This window comes from Mastomys coucha, unplaced genomic scaffold (genome assembly GCF_008632895.1).
Source record: "Mastomys coucha isolate ucsf_1 unplaced genomic scaffold, UCSF_Mcou_1 pScaffold15, whole genome shotgun sequence".
In the NCBI taxonomy this organism is placed as follows: Eukaryota; Metazoa; Chordata; class Mammalia; order Rodentia; family Muridae; genus Mastomys; species Mastomys coucha.
The window spans coordinates 52,688,622-52,708,005 of NW_022196897.1; the positions used below are offsets into that span (position 1 = coordinate 52,688,622).

The 19,384-nt window shown below is 36.2% G+C and overlaps 1 protein-coding gene across 5 annotated transcripts in view; it reads left to right on the forward strand.

The window, feature by feature from the left end:
* Csrnp3 (cysteine and serine rich nuclear protein 3) overlaps positions 1 to 19,384 on the forward strand; it is a 196,284-nt gene that overhangs the window by 84,548 nt on the left and 92,352 nt on the right. Inside the window, exon 1 of one of the 5 annotated variants that reach the window (XM_031370477.1) lies at positions 12,637 to 12,934. The exons of 3 other annotated variants lie outside the window; for them this stretch is intronic. The gene's annotated coding sequence lies outside the window, so the exon portion shown is untranslated. Of the gene's footprint in view, positions 1 to 12,636; positions 12,935 to 14,474; positions 14,792 to 19,384 lie in introns of those variants that run through there. One more of the 5 variants, XM_031370478.1, reaches the window with a different exon arrangement.

Below are 19,384 nucleotides of genomic sequence, written 5' to 3' on the forward strand. Positions count from 1 at the left end.
CCTTACAGAAGCTTTGCAACTTTATGAGGTCCCATTTGTCAATTCTTGATCTTAGAGTATAAGCTATTAGTGTTCTGTTCAGAAAAATTTCCCCTATGCCCATGTTCTCGAGGCTCTTCCCCACTTTCTTTTCTATTAGTTTCAGTGTATCTGGTTTTATGTGGAGGTCCTTGATCTACTTGGCCTTGAACTTTGTACAAGGGGGTAGGAATGGATTGGTTTGCCTTCTTCTACATGCTAACCACTAGTTGAGCCAGCACCATTTGTTGAAAATGCTCTTTTTTCCACTGGATGGTTTTAGCTCCTTTGTCAAATATAAAGTGACCATGGTGTGTGGGTTCATTTCTGGGTCTTCAATTCTGTTCCATTGATCTACCTGCCTTTTCACTGCACCAATACCAGGCATGTTTTATAACAATTGCTCAGTAGTACAGCTTGAGCTCAGGGATGGTGATTCCCCTGGAAGTTCTTTTATTGTTGAGAATAGTTTTCGCTATCCTGGGTTTTTTGCTATTCCAGATGAATTTGCAAATTGTTTTTTCAACCTCTATGAAGAATTGATTTGGAATTTTCTTTTCTTTTCTTTTTTTTTTTTTTTTTTTTTTTTTTTTTCTTTTTTTTTTTTTTTTTTTGTTTTGTTTTTTTGTTTTTGTTTTTAGAGACAGGGTTTCTCTGTGTAGCCCTGGCTGTCCTGGGACTCTGTAGATCAGGCTGGCCTCGAACTCGGAAATTCGCATGCCTCTGCCTCCCAAGCGCTGGGATTAAAGGTGTGCGCAACCACCGCCTGGCTGATTTGGAATTTTCAAGAGGATTTCATTGGATCTGTAGATTGCTTTTTGGCAAGATGGCCATTTTTACTTTATTAATCCTATCAATCCATGAGCATGCAAGGTCTTTCCACCTTCTGAGATCTTTCCTAGTTTCTTTCTTCAGAGACTTGAAGTTCTTGTTATACACATCTTTCACGTGCTTAGTTAGAGTCACACCAAGATATTTCATATTATTTGTGACTATTGTGAAGGGTGTTGTTTCCTTACTTTCTTTCTCAGCCTGTTTATCCTTTGAGTAGAGAAATGCCACTGATTTGTTTGAGCTAAGTTTGTATCCAGCCACTTTGCTGAAGTTTTTTTATCAGGTTTAGGATTTCTCTGGTGGAATTTTTGGGATCACTTAAGTATACTATTACATCATCTGCAAATAGTGGTATTTTGACTTCTTCCTTTCCAATTTGTATCCCTTTGACCTCCTTTTGTTGTCTAATTGCTGGACTTCAAGTACTCTATTGGACAGGAAGGGAGAGAGTGGACAGCCTTGTCTAGTCCCTGATTTTAGTGGTATTGCTTCAAGTTTCTCTCCATTTAGATTGATGTTGGCTACTGGTTTGCTGTATACTATGTTTAAGTATGGGCCTTGAATTCCTGATATTTCCAAGATTTTTATCACGAAGGGGTGTTGAATTTTGTCAAATGCTTTCTCATCATCTATTGAAATGATCATGTGGTGTTTTTCTTTGAGTTTGTTTACATAGTGGATTAGATTAAAGGATTTCTGTATATTGAACCATCCCTGCATCCCTGGAATGAAGCTTGATCATGATGGATGGTCGTTTTGATGTGTTCTTGGATTCAATTTGCTAGAATTTTATTGAGTATTTTTGCATCAATATTCATAACAGAAATTGTCCTGAAGTTTTCTTTCTTTGTTGCGTCTTTGTGTGGATTAGGTGTTAGAGTAATTGTGGCTTCATAGAACAAATTGGGTAGAGTACCTTCTGTTTCTATTTTGTGGAATAGTTTGAAGAATATTGATATTAGGTCTTCTTTGAAGGTCTTATAGAATTCTGCACTAGACTCATCTGGTCTTGGGCTTTTTTTTTTTTTTTTTTTTTTTTTTTTTTTTTTTTTTTTTTTTTTTTTTTTTTTTTTTTTTTTTTTTTTGGTTGTGAGACTTTTAATGACTACTTCTATTTCTTTAGGGGATATGGGACTGTTTAGATGGTTTATCTGATCTTGTTTTAACTTTGGTACCAGGTATGTGTCTAGAAAATTGTCCATTTCATCCAGATTTTCAAGTTTTGTTGAGTATAGGCTTTGGTAGTAGGATCTGATGATTTTTTAGATTTCCTCAGGTTCTGTTGTTATGTCTCCCTTTTCATTTCTGATTTTGTTAATTTGGATACTGTCTCTGTTCCCTCTGCTTAGTTTGGCTAAGGGTTTATCTATCTTGTAGATTTTCTCAAAGAACCAGCTCCTGGTTTGATTGATTCTTTGTATATTTCTTTTTGTTTCTACTTGGTTGATTTCAGCCCTGTGTTTGATTTTTTTCCTTCCTTCTACTCCTCTTGGGTCTATTTGCTTCTTCCTGTTCTAGAGCATTTGGTTATGCTGTCAAACTGTTAGTGTATACTGTCTTCAGTGGGTTTTTGGAAGCACTTAGAGTTATGAGTTTTCCTCTTAACACTACTTTCATTGTGTCCCATAAGTTTGGGTATGTTGTGGTTTCATTTTCATTAAACTCTAAAAAGTCTTTAATTTCTTTCTTTATTTCTTCCTTGACCAAGTTATCATTGAGTAGAGTATTTTTCAGCTTCCATGTGTATGTGGGCTTTCTATTGTTTATGTTGTTATTGAAGACCAGCCTTAGTCTGTGGTGATCTGATAGGATGCATGGGACAATTTCAATCTTCCTGTACCTGTTGAGCCCTGTTTTGTGACCAATTATATGGTCAATTTTGGAGAAGGTGCCATGAGGTGCTGAGAAGAAGGCATAGTCTTTTATTTTTAGGATAAAATGTTCTATAGATACCTGTTAAATCCAATTGGTTCATAACTTCTGTTAGTTTCACTGTGTCTCTGGTTAGTTTCTGTTTCTATGATCTGTTCATTGATGAGACTGGGATGTTGAAATCTCCTACTCTTACTATTATTGTGTGAGGTCCAATGTGTACTTTGAGCTTTAGCAAAGATTCTTTTATGAATGTGGGTGCCCTTGCATTTCAGGCATAGATTTTCAGAATTGAGAGTTCATCTTGGTAGATTTTACCTTTGATGAGTATGAGGTGTCCCTCCTTATCTTTTTTTGATAACTTTAGGTTGAAAGTCAATTTTTTTTTCAATATTAGAGTGACTACTCCAGTTTGTTTCTTGGGATCATTTGCTTGGAAAATTGTTTTTGAACCCTTTACTCTGAGGTAGTGTCTGTCTTTGTCACTGAGATGGGTTTCCTGTATGCAGCAAAATGTTGGGTCTTGTTTATGTATCCAGTCTGTTAGTCTATGTCTTTTTATTGGGGAATTGAGTCCATTGATGTTAAGAGATATTAAGGAAAAGTGATTGTTGCTTCCTGTTATTTTTGTTGTTAGAGGTGGAATTATGTTTATGTGGCTATCTTCTTTTTGGTTTGTTAAAAGAAGATTACTTTCTTGCTATTTCTAGGGTGTAGTTTCCCTCCTTGTGTTGGAGTTTTCCTTTTATTATCCTTTGAAAAGTTGGATTTGTTGAAAGATATTGTATGAATTTGGTTTTATCATGGAATACCTTGGTTTCTCCATCTATGGTAGTTGAGAGTTTTATTGGGTATAGTATCCTGGGCTGGCATTTGTGTTCTCTTGGGTTCTGTATGATACCATCCCAGGATCTTCTGGCATTTATAGTCTCTGGCAAGAAGTCTGGTGTAATTCTGATAGGTCTGCCTTTATATGTTACTTGACCTTTTCCCTTTACTGCTTATAGTATTCTTTCTTGTTTTGTCATTTGATGTTTTGATTATTGTCTAATGAGAGGAATTTCTTTTCTGGTCTTATCTATTTGGAGTTCTGTAGGCTTCTTGTATTCTCATGGGCATCTCTTTCTTTAGGTTAGGGATATCTTCTTCTATGATTTTGTTGAAGGTATTTACTGCCCTTTAAGTTGGGAATCTTCACTCTCTTCTATACCTATCATCCTTAGGTTTGGTCTTCTCATTGTGTCCTGGATTTCCGGGATGTTTTCGGTTAAGAGCTTTTTGAATTTTGCATTTTCTTTGAGTGTTGTGTCATGTTTTCTATGGTATCTTCTGTTCCTGAGATTCTTTCTTCTATCTCTTGTATTCTGTTTGTGATGCTTGCATATATAACTCCTGATTTCTTTCCTAGGTTTTCTACCTCCAGAGTTGTCTCCCTTTATGATTTCTTTATTGTTTCTACTTCCATTTTTAGATCCTGGGTGGTTTTGTTAAAATACTTCACCTGTTTGGCTGTGTTTTCCTGTAATTCTTTAAGGGATTTTTTTGTTTGTTTGTTTCCTCTTTAAGGGCTTCTATTTGTTTACTTGTGTTCTCCTGTAACTCTTTAAGGGATGATTTGTTTATTTGTTTGTTTCTTCTTTAGGGTCTTCTAACTGTTTTCCTGTGTTCTCCTGTATTTCTTTAAGGGAGTTATTTATGTCCTTCTTAATGTCCTCTATCAGCATCATGAGAAGTGATTTTATATCCAAATCTTGCTTTTCTGGTATGTTGGGTTATCCAGGACTTACTGTTGTGGGAGAACTGGGTTTTGATGAGGCCATGTACCCTTGGTTTCTATTGGTAAGCTTCTTATGCTTGCCTTTCACCATCTAGTTATCTCTGGTGTTAGTTGGTCTTGCTGTCTCTGGCTCAAGCTTGTTCCTCCTGTGGGTGTGTAAGCCTATGCCAGTATTCCTGGAAGACCTACTCTCTATGGCAGGACCCGTGCACAGAGGGCTGTGAAACAGCCCCAGTTCCTGGGTGCAGATGGAGGCAGGAAAAACCCTATCCCAGCTGCTGTGCTGTTCTGCATTCTGAGCTCTCCTTGCTGGTTGCCTGTTAAGTCTTACTATCTCTCGATTTCAAGATTTGTAGACTATCATAATTAGACTATCATAACATATATATATATATATATATATATATATATATATATCACTTCACAGGTCAAAAGATATAATGTATAAATATAATGAAATAAATTTGTTAGACTGTGAGTGTCCACGAACAGTAGCAACTATAAAGCCTAGTATTATCTTATCCATTTTTTTACATGTTCTATAGATAACCCACCAAGATTTAAAAAGATTAAGATGACCAACAAACAGCAATAATACGCATGGTGGTTAGCTACAGGTACCAAGGTTGTAATATTCAAGTATGACATGCTCCCCTATGAAATATCAATTCTGCTTTCATGTCCTCTCTGTGTGACTTTATATTTCTATATAAAATCTAGGAACCACAGATGAATGAAGACATGTGATAAGTATTTTTCTGAGACTTGTTCAATCCAGTCACTATATTATCTTAAATTGCATCCATTTTCTAACAACCAATATAATTTTGTTTTTAATGGCAAAAAATATTCATTATACATATAGCAAATTTTTTTTTCTGATCATTTAGTCTGGTTCCATAACTCAGCCTTTGTGAACAGGTCTGTAATAATAACAATGATGATTAGTGTTTCTATGATATAATATGTGGACTTCAGGTAAATATACAGGAGTGATAGAAGCATGAGATAGAGTAGATCTTTTTTTAGATTTTATAGGGATTGCTACACTGAGTACCTTAGAGGCTGGACTAGTTTACATTTGCAATAATAATATTTGAGCATCCCCTTTTGCCAATATCTTTATCAATGTTTATTATTAAAATGAACACATTTTTATCAGTCTGTTTATAAGGCTATTGCTCTTCTTCAATGTCTTGTTGGGTTTTCAAATTAATACAAGTACAAAAAATATCTGTCGTTGAAACATACTTTCTAAATTAAATACTATATGGTCTAACATTAAGGAACAGATATATCCCTTATCCATATGATAGCATATCTATAGCTCTAACAGTCACACCAGGATCAGAAGGCTGCATAATTTCTTTCCCCCATAAATAAAACCAAGAGCCAAATATGCTTGGATTGTGGCTTCATGTAATAGTGTTCCATGATAAAAATAGACATGAATAATGAATACTAAATAGGAACCTGACTATACGAACAAGAAAGAAAACGCATACTCCGTACCACGCAGCCTGCCACTAGCTTTGGTAGCCTTGGAAGTAAACTCATTAATACGTTTGCCTAAAGGAGAAACCTAATTTCCTTCTTATATTTATTCAGGTTCTATGATTAATATAAAACATGGAGGTGGATTTCTTGGTCAGGAGCATGGTTGTAATCTGCCTAATGTACTTTTATATAACAGTATCTTAATCATCACAGTTACATTTAATTGATGACATTCTAGATTTGAAATATTTGGGAAAGGCAGCCTTTCTGTGTTTACTCTTAATCTTTAATACTAAGAGAAAGGCCCCTTTTCTTGAGACAGGCTTTCTTCGTGTAGCCTTGGCTTTCCTGGATTGCAGAGATCCACCTGTCTCTGCCTACTGAGTGCTGGGATTATAGGTGTGTGCTAACCACCACTAACACCTGGTTGAAAGTCCATACTCCTCAAAGTTAACTGTGATGGAACCAATTACCAATAATAGATTTTGTTTGCAAGCTCTCCTTGCCTCACCTGTGCACTGAAGAACCAGCGTGACGTCTTTCTTCTTTTAGAATCCTGTCCTCTCGCCTGATGCATGGAAATGCCTGACGTTTAGCACCGAATAGCTCTCCATCTAAGCTTCATGTATTTTTAACCTTGGATAATGGTATCATCATTCATTTTGGTTCCCAAGTTGAAAACTCTGGCTGTAGAGCTCTCCTTCAACCTCAGTTTGAGTGTTTGCGATTTGCTCAGCGCCCGCTCCTTTTCTCTGCCCTGAGACTACTAACCTATTCATTCAGAGTTTTACAACTTTTTTCCTGAAATAATTTAAGAGTCTCTCGGGTTCTCTTTCCAATTCCTTCCTAAATGAGTTTCCAGAGCTTCTTAAAATGGATGTAGTCAAGCTCCCCTCACTATCCTGAGTGCTGCAGACTGATGCTAAGACAGGTTCCAAGCATCCCAATTACAAATGCTTGCTCCCAACAAACTGAACATCCTTAGACTGGGTTCCTTAGTGTTCCTCATATGTACATCAGCCATGACAGGGTAATGTGCCCAGAAGGGCAACACTAGATTAAATCCTTAGTCAGACTTCCTCAGACAGAATACTGACTGTGCTACTTAACTGGCCTGTGTCCCAGTTGTGCCATCTATACGGAACAGATGCTTTGAAAAACTCCTTTATATGCTTGTGTCAATGATTAGTAATTATAAAACACGTTGACCAGTGTTTGGTAACTCCTGGTTGGTTTTGGTAACATCGCCCCCCCTCGTCTTTGTGTTCTTATGTATTCTTCAGTTCTAAACTGCCTTCCTCATCTGCAACTCACTCTTTTCGTCTGTTTCTATAAGTACAAGGAGAGCCACTTAGGTCATTGCTTACAACATTTATCTCTCTTAAGATGTCAGAGTACAAAACTCAGTTCCAAGCATTAATAGTGACTAGACTACAGACACTGCCATTGCTTCTATATCTGCCTATAGATTTGCATCAATGACTCCGTATACATAATATACCAAAGCTGTTTGCATGTATATATACCCATTATACATATAAAAATATTTATTTCATTGTCCAAGTGTTTATGGTTTTGTGTAAATGAAAAAGAAAGCAAAAACCAACAGACAACCTCTCTTAATCTTGGCTCTAAAGCAGTTTTGTGGCCTCTTTAGCTATGGTGTAACCTTAGTAACATTAAAAAAAAAAATCCATCCATTTTATTCCATTGTTTCTTTTATTTTCTTTTAACTGTTCAGCTCATGGTTGATTTTCAGTGATACCATATAACTCCACATTGTATTTTGTCCTGTGTTAGATATCTAATTCAGCCGAAGAAGAGATTACTATAGCCATGGCTATGACGTAAGTGTACCCTTTGTGTTCCTTGGGAGAGTTGCTTCATTGGGTTCTTTCTCTTAACAAATGTTGTTTTCTAACGCCTTTGTTGGGGTAGATGGAAGGGGGGAAGGGAATCTGGACACTTCCTAATCTGGGTCACTTTGCATAAGCATTTCTTTGCAGCCAAATTCAGATGATTTATGTTTGTGTTGTACCTGCTGTCATCGTAGTTATAGAGCGATTCCAGCCATTTAACCTGTGCCCCTCAGTGTCCATTCACCAGTTGCTAAATTTAACATCTGCTGTCCCCCCTTCTAATGTCTAAATAAAATGAAAAGCTACAAGAATAAAACTCCACGTCCCTTTGCAGAGTTCTGTACATATGTTAAGCCTTACCCTTCGTAATCGAAATTACATTTTTCTTTTTCCACCCAACCAGAACATATTCTTCTCCTCTCCGTCAGCCCCTCCCACAATGCCAAAATCAGAAATAGGTAAATAATGTCAATACTTTCCTGTGTGCCCTGTATTTCAAGTAAGTTGCTGTACAGCGGCTTTCAGCCTCCCAAACACCTTAATAATATTTGACTTTAAGTATTTTCACACTATTTCAAAGTTGAAACGCTGAGGGCAGCACAAATCAAAATTCACGCAAAATTAGTGAGCATAATAAAGCCAGCTTAATTAACGTTCCCTAATCTGGAGAGGACCGGTAGTAGAGCCATTGGACTATTAGCTTTTTAAGCCATAAATGAGATCAGAGGCCAGTTTATCGCACCAGGCTTTAAGTATTCCATCTTGTTGTCTGTTAGATTCTTTTCTTCCTTGCCTCAGACACCACATTCAGGTCAAGCTCACTGTTGCTACCCATGTTTTCCAACACTTTGTGGGTGGGGCAGTACTTCACTGAGTAGTCAATGGCTAAACTGTCTCCTTTACCTATGATGTTGACCCTACCTCTCATCCTTTCCTGACCTCAGAGCCTCACAGATACACCAGCAATAGCCTCATGCTGCTCGAATGGGGGCACCACGCTTGAATTTTCTTTATTTCCACATTTTTGAACACTTGCCTTATCTCCTATCTCAAGTCAACTCAAATTCCCTCTTCTTCTAGTTCGTAAACCTTGTCTTTGTATATTCTCCAAGGCAACATTTATGCAATCATTGTTTTTCTCCTAGAGTGCCTCTGGGTGCTTTCTCCAACATGGCAGCCTTGGAACAGCCGGTCTCCTTCCATGGTGACTCAGGGGACTTGGAGTTTCAGGTTGAAGCCAAGGGTTTCTTAGGACCAATTCTTACCATATTCAGAATGGCATTGTGCAGACTCCTGGAAAAGAATTCAGTAAAATCAGCCACAGGGGAGGTAGAAGGGCTAGGTTGTACTTTTTGTCTAAAGAATAATAAAGAATTTGCAACCATGATAGGCATACATAGTTTTACTATGAACGATTTGCTTTCTCTTTTAGATTATGATATCCCAAGACAAAATCCTAAAGGAATTATTTCATATTACATCATTTTTAACAGACAATCTCAACATAAAGATATTATACTGATTTTACATGAAATACCTATTGGGATGATAAGATTTTAAAACTAAAGCAATGCCCCCATGCCACGTAATCAAATCCTCAGCAGCAGTTTTCTTATTTTTTTTATTTACTTTTTTTTTTTTAAGGTAGAGGAATTTCAATCTTCTAACAAATAGGTAATATTTCACTTTTCTACCCCTAGCAACTGTCTCAGAGCTTGAGGCATGCTAATTTCCCAATAAATGTTTGTTGAATTGGACTGCCTTGCTCCTGGGTTTTTAAGCTGACATGGCAAAGTTACTTACTTCCTTAATAGGCTGGAAGGAAATGATGGGCAGCCTTATCAAGGGTGAGCTCACCAGGAGGTGCTGGGGTAAAGGGCAGCTAGTACAGCCTCAAAACATAGACAGCCGCTCAGGACAGTGCATCTTCCTGTTCAGTGGATCATCCTTTTAGCAAAAGTCTCTCTGTCTGTCTTACTAAGAGTAAATGTCTTAGACTCCTTTTAATAATCTTTGCCTCTTTTGAAGGAAAAAGGATGAAACCAAGTGATTCTATGATATCAGTTTGCCTTCAGAGGAAAGTTAAGCCAATCAGAATCAATAGTAAGAGCTGAACTTTCTTTGTTCATGACTTTCAATATCATAAAATGAAAGCACCCCTTTAGTCTTGGATGCAGTTGACTGTTCTAAGCTGTGATCGCGTCTTCCTCTGTCTGTTACAAATCTGAAGAACTCTTGGCTGATGAAAGTGTTGCATAACCAGAAGCACCGTTGTTTATTGTGTAATGTGAGACTCGCTGCTGTATAGCTTCTCTTGCCATGTTGCAGACAGAAGATTCCAGAATGTTGGTCGTAATGAAGTGCCTATTTTCTAATTTGTTTTAATCATGAGGCAAGTTCCTGAGATTTCAAATTATTTCTTAAATGTCTTCCATTTTTTAATGCATTATATAAAGACAATCTTTTTTTCTCCTAAAGCCCTACTTGCTTTTGATATAAAATAATTTATTAAAATTATTGTAAGCAGTTGTTATTATTTTATAAACTATGTTTTTTATTATTAGTATTAATGGCCAGCGTTTGGTTAAATACAATTTATAGAGTTGAAATGCAGGAGGATTTCTATATAATCCATGACTTGCTCACTAGAAGGTATTTGTTCCCCATTACATTGGAAATTAGGGTATCACTTTCAACAATAACTTACCAAGGTCATTTAAGGAAGTAGTAAGAGGACTATTAGTATTTCATAATCCATTCTTCCTGTTTCAAGATCTCTCTGGCTTTGGCATCTACCTTTAGTTTTCTCTTTTCCACATAAATGAAAATTTCAGGTTTTTACGTTTCTCAGGTTGTGTGGATAATCCTCCTCTCAAAGATTCCTCATTTTTCTAGACACGTGTTTTTAGCTATTTTTATGTTGACTTCACTTATCTTCAGTTCTCATATCAAATTATTTTCTATATCCTTATTTTATAACGATACAGAAAATAACACATATATGGATTTTTTTCCTCCTCTCTCCCACCATCTGACCCTCAGAAGCACCAGAGTAACTCTGAAATAACTTGATTTTTTTTTTTTAAACAGGGTCTTTCCTTCCGCTTGGCAACCATTTTGTCTCCCTCTTTTGAAGTGATGCAATACAAGAAAAAAATGGCTGCCTTTTGTTTATTTTCTTGTACATTAGCATGCTGACCTCATCAAAAGTATTCACCAAAACATAGGCATCTTTAAGGAGCCAGACGACGATTCCACAGAAATTTTTGTTTGCATTTATATTTATAGCCAAAGGTTTTGTGTCTCTATATTGTAGAAAGGAAGATGAACATGGGCGTTCTGGAGCAAACACTTAAAAATGGTGACACTGGAAGTGTATCTCAGTATTCCTATCATGCTAAGAAAAACTTATTACACAAAACATGAAATGTTTCAGATCAATATTAACCCATCAAATAATATGAAAAAATGTGAAAAATCATTTCATTTAAGTACTTATTTTTTAATCACAGAGACTTACTCCACATTTTTAAAGTTCAGCTGAGAAAATAATTATATTGCATTGTTTTCCTTTTAGAAAATAAGTTTATTGATTGTAGGTTGACATGTGTGCACATCAATAAGCACATGAGTGTATGTACTTTCATTCTTTTTAAGTGCTGGCATGTTTACAAGGGTCATTACAAGGCACTATATATCAACCTAATGGTGTAGGGAATTCATTTTTCTGATCATTTTATGATGATTTTGGCTTTTGCTTCCATGGTCTTTGTTGAATTTTCATGTGTTTGCCACCAGATAATTACTGATATTTGTGAGTCAAAAGCTTTCAAATACCAATTCAAGCCAATCAACCAAATATCCCATAAAATATATGGAATTTTAAAATCCATCAGCCATGTAGGTTTTTGTCCGTCTGGTTGTTTGAAGATCTGTAATTGACTTGTTTTAAGTTTTGAGAATGTAGTTATGGAAAGCTGGTGTGGCTGTATTCAGACATACATAGTATATGTGTATTGAAACTGTATCAAAGCACCAAAGGTTCTTGTAAATAGAGCAATCATCTCTGGAAGGACTTGTTAGCATTAAAATCAGATAAGGTAAACCCTATGCTCCATGGAGGGATGCTGTCTAAAATAAGTTACTGCGATGTTAAGAATTAGTATGAGCCATCTGTTCTTTAACGTGAGATCTTTATTGTTCATTGTAGTCAGCTGTTCTAGGGATGTGTTGCCTTTTGAGGAGATAAATTAATCCCCTACCCCATTTATATACTTCAATAAAAAGTCTAACCCTCTCATCCTCCATGTCAAAAAAGAATTGGTATCTATTTGTATTCACAGGTAGTATCTTTTAGTGGTGGGGATTTTACTGGCAGAATTTTTGAGGGAATCAGCAACTGGCCTTCTAGTGGGGCTTTGGGGAACCCAGCAAAGAAATAGTTGCAATTAAAAGGTTAAAAATATATGGTCAATTGGTTCATTAGAACAGGGCTCTTGGATGATATTTATAAACAGTACTTTCAGAAACATAAGATAGGAAATGGCTTGAACAAGTTTTCATTCCATAAACTCTTACTCAACCTCTGATTAAAATAAAATCTAGTTTCCTCCTTTTAAATGGCTGTTGAATCATTTTCAATAATAATACAATCTAGTGTGGGGATTTCCCCTAATTGTGCTACATTAGTGTCTTAGGGCAGTTCCCTTATCTGCTGTTTCTTCCTCCACGTAGAGTCAGCTGATAAAAATATCCATAGACACAGTGAAGTCAGTGGCAAGCCTGGCTTTCTCAGACAGAACTCCATGTGATCACATATAGGCAGGCTGGCTGAGGCTGATGCCGTGCAGCAAGCAGTAGGTAATGAGTCTTTGTGCGAGTGAAGCTCTTGTCTCGGAACAATAAAGCATATGGTACCAGCAATAAAACACGGGGCTGGGAAATGTAAGAAGATTCCACTGAACCAGGAAGAACGATGCCTTCCGTGATGCTGACACGTACTGGAAAATGATAATCAATTTATTTTGGATTCTAATGAATAAAGACGGCCAGGACTCGACTACAGCTGTTTGAACAGGTCGGTGATTTTTATAAATCCCCTCCAACACTTCCTGGTATTTGATTGCATTTAAATTAGGTTGGGCTGATGTGTGGTTGTGCCTTAAACAAAAACTTTGAAAGGTATTTCAAATGTGTAATAGGAAAGGTGCACTTGAAGTGACCCAGCAAGATTCAATTTTTGATGAAGTCAAATATAGCAGAAATGCTGATATTATTATTTTAAACTGAAAAGTTGTTTATTTTATTTAAAAATGTATGGGTCAGAAAATTTTAATTTAGTAATTTATAATATTTTATGTATACAGAAATACATAAAGCCAAATGGCTGATAAACAGCAGGTATAAAAAAAGCTTCACTTTTTCGTAAGAAAAAATTCTGTATTGCCTTAGTTTGTATTTCTTATAGAAGATGCACCATTCAGAATTTGCTGATATTTTTCACTATCCTCAGAGGGTATTTATGTAAAATGTACAATTTTTTTTGAATAAAAACATTTTAAATGAAAAATGTCAATAATGTTATTTAAAGATATTTTATACTTTAGTAAAATGTCCATACTAATATTTATTTGCCTTTTATTTTCCATATTATGATTCTTTCCAGAAATAAAAAACACTTATAAAACCTTTTATATAATAGATGTTAGTTATTAAAGTATAAAGAAAAATAAATTAGCTTAATTTTAAGAAAATGACTGGGTCAATCCTATGATGACCAGAATTCCTGCTGGCTCAATATTTCAGAAAAGGGAAAATATGTCTTTGTGACTATTTATAAAATATATACACACATCATATTTATTGGAAAATAAGTAGCTTTTGGGTTTATGAGTAATAGAGAACCATGTATTTCAAATAGACAGATTGCTGTGATAGGAAATCAAAGCCAGGAGTAACAAATAATAAATAGCTCACCACTCAAATTCATTGGGAAAGAAAGACAGGCATTTCTATGAGGTGACTCTTCGAATTTAAATACGCAGTCTAACTTTGCACTATGTCTTCTCTGCTCTGTCCTTTAAAGGCATCCTGGGACCTAAAATCTTTACAATTAATTTTTGGGTACCATTTAAGATGATGATCTCCAAGGCACTTGGGCACATTTAACATTTTTCAAAATTACTAAAATGACTGCAGCTAATGTGTGTAGTGCCTAATGTAAATTGATGTCTGTAAGTTGTTGTTTAAACCACCACAACAAAAACATCCCATATGTCTGATTATGCATACGATACATATTCCACCTTAAAGAGAGAGAGAGAGAGAGAGAGAGAGAGAGAGAGAGAGAGAGAGAGAGAGAGAGAGAGCGCTATGTCTCCAAAACAAGAGAAGTTAATGACAATTTTAAATTGGCCTTCCACACGTATTTAAATGAAGTATTTGACTATTTGGGTTTCCTTGGTTACCAGAGTCGCTGCAGACAGCTTCTTATGGTGGGGAGACCGTAAACAAGTAACGCAAGACTGAAACAACCGCTAAAAATCTTTTATCCACTAATGGACATAGCGGGTGCGATGTTGACAGCCTGGTGAAGCATGCCCACTCCCCACTGCGGGTCCGGGTGCTCCAGGATGCAGGTACCCAGGGCGAACCGCAGCTCCACAATTCCTTACCCAGCATTCCGCTTTGGCTGCTGGAGCACTGCCTGAACCTTATGCAAATGAGAGCAGCACAGGCTTTGACTGCAGAAGAGGAGGGGGCAGAAGGGAGTTCAAAGGTCACGGGGCTGGCTGAAAGCTGGATCAGTTGCCTGAAAAAAAAATGTGTCCTGGGCTTCTGCAGCAGTGTTTTGCAGCAGTTAAAGGAAGTGTGCTTTATTTCTGAAGATTTTACAGCGTGTGCTGTGTGCCGTAGTCATTTAAAGTGCATGCAGGTACGATGACATTTCCTGATGCGCCTGATTTTATTTCTATTAAAGACACTGATGGTGATTGGTTATTTAAATTCACTGTGGCAATTGGCAGGCTGTTGCTGGTTTTCAAGCTCTCCTTTGCTAGTTTCCTCTTCTTCTGATTATTATTCTTTTTTTCCCTCCTGCTTTACTATTTTGGGTTTTTGTTCTGATGGACTATTTCATGAGAGAAACAGTTGGGTCTGGGATCCTAAATAATCCCCCCTTTTGGGTATGTGTTGATTTTTGGAGAGCTACCTGGTGGAATTATCTAGATAAATATTAACAGTTAAATCTTTCAGTAAATTATGATTTTTTTTTTACATTTTTAAATATATTTTAAAGATGTACTGAGTTCCAGCCTAAGATTTTTGTGAGGTATGTGGAATTAAATAATGGAATTCTTTTGTTCGTAGCTGAAAAGCATTATTGGATAATTTTCAGAAGTTACATTTCTATATTAGGACAGGGTTCGGTTTGGAGAATTCTTGTTCTTGATCCATTGTTAAAAATATTACTAGAGAAGCGATTACTTATTTTTACTTTAAAAAACCTTCAATACCTTTGGTTTTCCTAATTGTTATTAAATATCTTTGGATTTTTCAGACAGTGTTCCTTAAATTTAACCCTTTCAACTTCCTATGACTTTTCCTTTCAGTAAAATCTGGATTCTAAAGAGATTCTCTTAAATCTCATAGCAGGATGAAGACTCCCTCCGCCAACTAATATCACGCTTTTGTAGAATGAGTGATTACATCATAGTAGATTTGTCCTACACTAAACAAGTGTGTACTCACATTCATTGTTCACGCTGCTTTTTAATTTTCACATCATATTTTAAGTAAACTGAGACAGCACAATTCAACTGCTTAGCCATGTTATTAAAAAATATATAAATGTAACAATTCAGCAGTTTCAGTGTTGATGAGAAAAGTATGTTATTTTCATTTGCATTGACTGTGCATCTGTCTGCATCACAGATTGTGTGTGTGTGTGTGTGTGTGTGTGTGTGTGTATGGTTTGGAAAGGATGAAGGTACAAAATAGGCATTTAATCATGAGATTACTGCTTTATGGGTCTGTATTTATAGAAGTACTAAAATGAAATTTATAAAGCTTACATATAAGGAACTAGTACACAGTAGAAAGATTTAATTATTTTCTTTACACTTAGAACAGGGAGTCAGTTTATTATAATGATTAAAATGGGGCAGTTCGGCTCTAAAATGAAGAGCCGTTTGAGGGGAGGAGACCAAAGCAGAAGTGTGTGGATATTTAATCGGTGAAGGACAGTTATTTCAAATATTTATGACATTCACTTGGTAGTGGTTATTCATTGCCAGGCTCACACTCTATCACTCTTTGGGGACATTGTGACATTTATCCAGGACACTGAGTTGAGTTTATGAGATAGAATTTGTGTTTTGTGTTTTTAAGAGTGCAAAAATTTCAGGATTTTCTTTTTTTCTGAACACTTCTTGTGAAACTTTTAGTGACTTAAGCTACAGGAAATATATTTTAAATAAATTACTTCTTTTTTTGTTGGTTAGAAAATGCTGACCTCTGATTTCAACATTATTTGCAGATATTTATGAAAATTACTAAACATTTCATGTATACATGTATATATTCTATGTACTATAGTGTCCATCATATCTCTATTATAACATTATACATATATTATATAATCAAGAAGCTAAACAGAATCCTTTAGACTGTTATACTTAATTCATAATTAAAAAACATTTCTGTTCATTTATATAGTGCTAGTCATTTGTGCCTGTTCACCCCATGTGTGTGCTAGGCATAAAAAAGAAGTGAATATTAATATAGGCAGTTCAATACTTTTTAACTTTGGGCATGTAGCAGCTTCCAGTGAGCCTATTTTGAATATAGAAATAAAAACACAGTGTGGGCAAAGAAATAGAGCCCATGAAGACTCTTAGGGAAAACGTGATAATAGATATATACGGAATAAAGAGAACTGTTGTGCTTCTGTGAGCCACAAGAGAGCTATTTATGTCCTGAAGCTAATTTATGGCTTTGAATATCCTGGGTAATTTATGTCTCAATGCAAATTCACTCCAAACTTTGAAGTCTTTTTGCATTGGCTTAATCCATTCTACATCCATACAGATCCCAGCAGCTTGGATGAAGTATGCTCATGTTCTGGGTTTCTAAACATATATAGAAAAATGTCTTTATGTAAATATAATTCAAATTAACCTTGAGGAGTAAAAGTAAATACTGTGATCTAAACACAAACTCGTGGGGGTGGATAGGTAGCGGGTACAAAGAAACACTGCCATATCTGACTTGAAAAAAAATCTTTAAGGATTTTTTTTTTCTTCCTAAAATCAAATTTCTGCTTTATGATTCCAAGCTTGTCGTTGTCATCATTTGAAACTAGAGACCATATTGTAGGCTTGGAAACAATTTTATGGCAAGCAGCCTCAGTTTAGGAGCACGGAACAGAGTCTGAAATCTACAAATAACTATTGTCATTTCAAAATCCAGTGTGTAGGTTTTCAGTTTTATTACCACTGTATTCATCCATCTCCTGAACTTCTGTAGCCTAGGAGACAGGAGGAACAAAGTGACTTTTAACACCAATAGGGAACTGTTGAAAATCGTTACTGAGTATTCAAAGCGACCACATTATTTTAACATGGCAGTTCTTAAGAAGCAATCAAAGCAGGAGATTGCCTTTTGATTGCTTCTTCTAGAATTTAAATAAAAATTGAATCATTTTTGTTGAAAAATATAAGCTCAATGCAATTAAAAAGTGATTTTAAGGGTCTTATTAGAAAGCAGTATTATAGTGATATCTTATGCAGATAGAGATGATCACAACATAAAGACTATTTTCCAAATAGCAGAAGTGTAGAACTCTCAGGGTCAGTTTTAAATGCTAATAGCTTTCGTGGAAACAAACATAATACACATCATTCTGCCTTGTTTATTAAAGTGGAAATCAGTTTCAGCTTTTCTTCCTGATATCAGAGTCATTAATTCAATTGGTTTTTTTTTTATTAGCCTGACTGTCGCTCAGCACAGGGTAGGACCTTAGTAGTATATGCTTGTCATAGACATGCTTTGTATCCTTTGAAGGACTTTATTGTTCTTTTACTTGTTTAATTTTTATTTGAAACATAATAATTATTCTGCAAGGAAACTATTCAAAATTGAATTTTCTAATCCATCTGATCAATTTCTTTGTGGTTTTACATTAAGTTCTCAATCACAGAGACTTTGGTGAGCAAGGAACTAAAGATATCATGCCACCATACTCATATGTCTGATGTACTGATCTTTACATACACCCATGCACACATACACACTCATATACATGAGTGTGCCCACATGTACACACACACACATACACACTCATGAATGTGCACAGGTATACATACATGTATACATGTGCACGTGCACACACACATACGCACACATAGGAATGTGACAACAGGTACACACACATGCACACACATAGGAGTGTGACAACATGCACACACTCACTCATATACATGAGTATGCCCACAGGTACACACACATGCACACATATGTATACACATGTACACACACATAGGAGTTTGACAACATGCACGGACACATATGCACACATACACACATGCACACACAAAATTTGTTTTGATTTTGTCCTCAGAGTATTCACTTGAATTTTAACTAAGTGAGAAATTAAATTAGGGAAATAAGGACTTCTAAGTACATAATAAAAATAGGAAGACCCACTTGTGTCATTCACTAATTATTAGAGCCAGGTACACCTATTTAGCTATAGGAACTGTATCTCCATGTCTGGTGGTACAGTCACAGACTCTTTACTAATGGGACAGTGGAGGTAGCTTTTGCCTCCTTCCCTTATACATGTTCATGGCTCACATAGTTCCCAGTCCCAGGGAGCACATGCCAGCATGTCATGATCTGCTACATTTGAAAACATACTACAGGAAAAAGCAGAATATGGGCCACAGTACTTAATACTGCTTTTGTAAATATGTAAATACACTCCGAAGAACTGTGTAAATCTGAAGGAATGTTGATTTCATGAGTTTAGTTCGGAAAGAAACATTTTATGAATGAGAACAAGCCTGGTGGTGGTGGCACACACCTTTAATCCCAGCACTCAGAAGCAGAGGCAGGCAGATCTCTGAGTTTAAGGCCAGCCTGGTCTATAGAGCAAGTTCTAGGACAACCAGGGGTACACAGAAAAACCCTGTCATGAAAGGGGGTGGGGGAACATAGCCCTGTATGTTATAGGCTTTCCCCCCCCTCTCTCTTACTTTATTTGGTTGGCTTTGTTTTTTTAAAATAAACAGTACAGCCAGAGTGTCCCAAACTCACTATGCAGCTCAGGCTGGCCTTTGGAAGTCATTCTGTTTCCGTCTCAGTGTCCCAGATGCTGGAATTACAGCTGTGCACTGCCATGCCTAGTTTCCTATCTTCTTTTCAACATCAACATTTGAAAGGGACCAAGAAATCCTGCTTTAAAACCTTCACGGTTTGCTTATGTTTTTTGTTTTTTTCGAGATGGTTTCTCTGTATAGCCCTGGCT